The 5,291-nt window shown below is 38.8% G+C and overlaps 1 pseudogene; it reads left to right on the top strand.

Moving 5' to 3' along the window:
- The first annotated feature begins 812 nt into the window (after window positions 1–812).
- On the top strand, window positions 813–4,982 carry LOC100672998 (ras GTPase-activating protein 1-like; annotated as a pseudogene).
- Window positions 4,983–5,291: the final 309 nt, after the last annotated feature.

Genomic DNA, 5,291 nt, shown 5'->3' with positions numbered 1-5,291 from the left:
TTCTTTTTCCAAGCACTTAGACCTCTGGTGTTGGGGCAGAGGGAAAGAAGAGTAAAAGAGATGTTCCCACATGTAACTGCCCATGGTGAATTGGCTGATGTTTGCTTCGTTAGTGAAGCTGCTCTTCCGTAACTTAAATAAAACCACCGTTGGAATGGATTATCCTCCTTTTTCGTTGTACTTCTTCTCAATGGTAGACATTCAAATGCTGGTTTTCTAATGGGGAGATATTTGTTGGTCCTGTGAAGACCCCTAAGGGACCCTTACTCTTTATAGTTCCCTGGCTTGGAAGAGTCAGCTAAGGCTAAACCACTCTAACCACTTCCTATCCCTCATTCCTGCCACAGGAAGTTCATGCCATCATAAGTTCACTCTGGTGGTTGCAGATTCCCTATCCCAGTGGGTGGCTCTCTTGGGCAATACTAGAAAAATAACTGAATTCCTAACCAACATCCATAGTGATTGTGGGAAATGCATAATCCTTGCTATACTACATAATACAGTGTCTTATCATCTCTCTCTTGCCTCTCTCATCTCTCAATGGTAGCTTTAAATCTAGGACATCAGGTGCCTTGCTGTTTCAGTAGCTTAGAAAATTTCACACAGGAAAGAATAGCAGTTATGATTTAGTGGAAGTAGCAATGGTACTGGTATCTCAGTCTTGTGTGATGGAGAAGAAGATCTTAAATGTTCCCCCTTACCTATGGGAAGAATATGAAGAGGGATGAAAGCTGCTCCACAAACTCTCATTTCCTTCACAGATGACTTCTAGCCTCCCTCTTTTTTTTTTTTTTTTAATATATAGTCCAGGGGAAATGGAAGAGTGAAGAGTTGGAAAGATGTATGGTTCCAACTGTACTAAAATGGTGCCTCTTAACAATATTCTCTTGAAAGTTGTTAACCCCCCAGATAGTAGTTTTTTTTTATTGTAGAATTTGACAGTACTTGACATTAGACTATGGATTCTAGGCATTAATTCTGAGAAAATAAGAAAAATTTGTACTGGTACTCTATAACACCATGCTACAGTGACATAACTTACATAAAAAATTCTCCTATGCATAAATGTTATCATGTAATAACTAACATCATTGAACTGTCTGAGCTATATTTAAAACTAATGTTTGTAATGAAACAAACCAAATTCTAAAATATTGGTGCAGTGCTTAAGAACTTGGCTGCTAACTGAAAGGTCTGCAGTGTGAATCCACCAGCTGCTCCTTGGGAACCCTATGGGGCATTTCTATTCTGTCCTATCCCAGTACCCAGTGCCGTCGAGTCGATACTGACTCATTGGGTCGCTATAAGTCGAAATTGACTCGGTGGCAATGAAATGATTAGTTGTTAGAGATAAACTGTAAACAACATAAGAAATAAGCCATGGAGGTAAAGAATGTGCAGTTAAACATGGGTAAGAGAGTGTTCTTGCTTGCAGAATTGTCCAGAATGAAGAGTAAATAGACACTCTTGACCCGAGAACTTTCAGGATACTTTATAGATTCAGTTCTTTATTTCTGGTTTATCCTATTCTAGACTGCGTGGGACTTGGAAGAAAAAGTCTGATGAACTTCTTTCTCTATTCTCATAACTATTCTCTCCATTCCTTAACCAGATTAGTACAATAATATTATACATTTTGAGTGACTATGCTAAATATTGTAATCCATTATTTATATAAACTAATATAAGAAAGCGGAAAGTTCTGTCCACACAGGATATTGAGCCAAAAGTATTATTAAATGAAAAATCAATTCACGTTCTTGTCTTCTCATTTGGTGGCCAAAGATCAGTAGGGCTTATTTTATTCAATGTTTGTTTCTCTATTGATTATAACTAATTTTTTACTAGAGGTTAATTTCAGGCTCTTAACTTTTAAAATTGAAGTGTCAAAGTGATGTGACGTGAGAAAGACTCAACCAGCCATTGCTGAGGTGAAGACGGAAGGAGGCCAATAGCCAAGGAAAAGGCATTAAAATAGATTTTCCCCTAGAACCTCCAAAAAGGAATGCAGCCCTACTGACGTCTTAATTTTAGCCCTGTGACACCTATTTTGGACTTCTGACCTCCAAAAATGTGGTATCATGGAAAACTTCATGCAACTATAGCAGAAGAATGCCTCAGGCAGGCAGGGAAGTCTGGCAGTTACCTTATAAGAGAGGGTGATTGGAGGTCAGGGTCCTTTGTACTTTCATTTCTTAGCCAGACAAATGTTGTCAACCATTTTATGATTATTGCTATGTGTGGAGATTACTACATTGGTGGAAGACAATTTTACCCACTGTCGGACCTAATAGGTTATTATAGTCATGTTTCTTGTTTACTTAAAGGAGAAAAATTACTTTATTCAGTTGCATCACCAGAGCCAGTAAACGATAGAAGGCGTGTGTGAACTGCTCTCCCTTTCACAAAAGTACCAGATGCTGATGAAATAAGTTTCTTAAGAGGTGATGTGTTTATTGCCCATAATGAATTAGAAGATGGATGGATGTGGGTTACAAGTTGAAGAACAGATGAACAAGGCTTTATTGTTGAAGACCTAACAGAAGAAGTGGGTCAGGAAGAAGATCCACATGAAGGCAAAATACGGTTCCACGGGAAGATTGCCAAACAAAAAGCTTATAATTACTAATGACAGTTGGCCAGGTCTGCAATTTTCTTATGAGGGCTTCAGGTAATACTTCTGGTGACTATTCACTTTATTTTCAGACCAATGAAAATATTCAGCAACTTAAAACATGTCCACCACCAAACAATCAGTTTATGATAAACCTACTGCTGTTGAGTCCATTCTGACTCATAGCAGCACTACAGGACAGAGTAGGACTGCCCCATAGAGTTTCCAAAGAGCGCCTGGCGGATTTGAACTGCTGACCTTTTGGTTAGCAGCAGTAGTTCTTAACCACAACGCCACCAGAGATTTCCAGTCCATGATGGGAGGCCGATATTATAACAGCATTGGGGACATAGTGGGTCACTATCGAGAGGAACAGATTGTTGAAGGGTATTATCTTAAGGAACTTGTGCCAATGCAGGATCAAGAACGAGTACTCAAGATGCAGTGGGTGGCAAGGAAATCTATAATACAATTCATCGTAAAATAAAGGATGCCTTTTAGAAAAATATTGTTTAAAAATCATCTTCTAAAAAAGGTCAAAGGAAAATGGTGGAAAAATTTACACTTTATCTTGGAGGGCAGTTCTGTCTGTGTTGTTCATGATAGTCTTTTTGGCAGGCCAAACTGTTTTCAGATAGTAGTTCAACACTTTAGTGAAGAATATTACATCTTTTACTCAGCAGAAGAAACTCCAGAGCAAGTAGAGGACTGGATAAAAGGTGTGCAAGCATTTTGTAATTTATGGAAAAGTAGTTCAGGGACATCTAATAAACTCCTGCGTCAGGTCAGCACCCTTGTTTCCCATATTGAAGAAGCCCATAAACTCCCAGTAAAACATTTTACTAACCCATATAGTAACATCTACCTGAATAGTGTCCAGGTAGCAAAAACTCAGGCAAGAGAAGGGCAAAACCCTGTTTGGTCAAAAGAGTTTGTCTTTGATGATCTTCCTCCTGACATCAAAAGATCTGAAATAACTCTTAGAAATAAAACAAGGAAAACCAAAAATCCTGATATCTTATTTATGAGTTGCCAGGTGAATCATTTACAGAAAGGGCATCCCACAAATGAATGGCTTCTGCTCAGCTCCCACATACCATTAAAAGGTATTGAGCAAAGATCTTGCGAGTCTGAGAACAACGTTCTACGGAAAAAATCGTGCCAGAAGAAGAGTACAGTGAATTTAAAGAGCTTACACTGCAAAAGGAACTTCATGTAGTGTATGCTTTATCACGTGTGTGTGGACAAGACTGAACACTACTGGCTAGCATCCTACTGAGGATTTTTCTTCATGAAGAGCTTAAATCATTTTTGCTGTGTACGTTAAATGACAAAGAAATAAGCATGGAAGATGAAGCCATCTCCCTATTTTGAGCCACAACACTTGCAAACACCTTGATGGAGCAGTGTATGAAAGCCACTGCTACACAATTTGTTCATCATGCTTTGAAGGACTGTTTTGAAGATAACGGAAAACAAGGAGTTGTGTGAGTTAAGTCCATCAAAGTTAGGAAAAAACAAAGATGTTGAACACTAATTTAGCATACCTGTTTTTTTTTTTTTTATTGAACATACTTTCAGAGCTTGTGGAAAATATTCATGGCTTCAGAAATACTTTCACGGACACTGTGATATATTTATGGGTGTTTACAAAATATATGCGGCACAAGTAGCCTACAAATACCACCATGGGAACCAGAGTTGTTATTGGTTCTGTTTTTCTTCACCTTATCTGTCCTGTGATCCTGAATCTATGGATGTTTAATACCATCTCAGATTCCCCATCTCCTATTGCTGCAAGAACAATGATATTAGTGGCTGAGTCCGTGCAGAATTTATCAAATCTTGTGGAGTCTGGTGCTTAGGAACCCTATATGGAACCCTATAAATAACCAACATCATATAATCATGTTTTTGGATGAACCTGGGAATGTACCTGAATTTTGGACACTACAGATCATTCTAGAACTGACCTGTCCTGTGATTTAGCAGCATTGTATGAGATTTGTGTGGCCCATTCAGATGAACTGCGAACGCTCAGTAATGAGCGTGGTGCACAGTAACATGTATTGAAAAAGCTTCTGGCAATAACAGAACTGCTTCAACAAAAACCAAACCAGCATGCAAAAACTAATGATGTCAGGTAGTAGCCTTCACCTTAGTGTTCTGCACAGATTCAGCGTGCCCAACATGGTGACTCACATCAGTATAATGTCTCCTTTGCTCCTGCCAAAAAATAGCACACTGTCCACATTCCCAGTGATGTATGAACTACGCAAACAAAACCCAAGATTCTGCTGGTGAATAACTGTGCCAGCAGCTTTGTAAGCATGTGCATGTAAACAGGATATTTACACATGGAATCAATCTTTACCATCCTCTGAGCCTTAGTGTGAAACCCTGGTGGTATAGTGGTTAAGAGCTACAGCTGCTAACCAAAAGGATAGCAGTTTGAATCCATCAGGAGCCCCTTGGAAACTCTGTGGGGCAGTTCTACTCTGTCCTATAGGGTCTCTATGAGTCAGAATTGACTTGATGGCAACTTTTTTTTTTTTTTTTGAGCTTTGGTGTACAGATTGCCCTCGACAAAACAAAATGATGTGCCTGTATCTTGAACTTTGATAATATATTTTCAATATATCCAATTGCCAAAGTTTTGCTGTCTCTTGGAAAAAGA

Source organism: Loxodonta africana, chromosome 5 (genome assembly GCF_030014295.1).
Source record: "Loxodonta africana isolate mLoxAfr1 chromosome 5, mLoxAfr1.hap2, whole genome shotgun sequence".
NCBI classification, from domain to species: Eukaryota; Metazoa; Chordata; class Mammalia; order Proboscidea; family Elephantidae; genus Loxodonta; species Loxodonta africana.
Note: the sequence above shows the minus strand (reverse complement) of the source record. Positions and strands in the feature narration are given on the sequence as shown.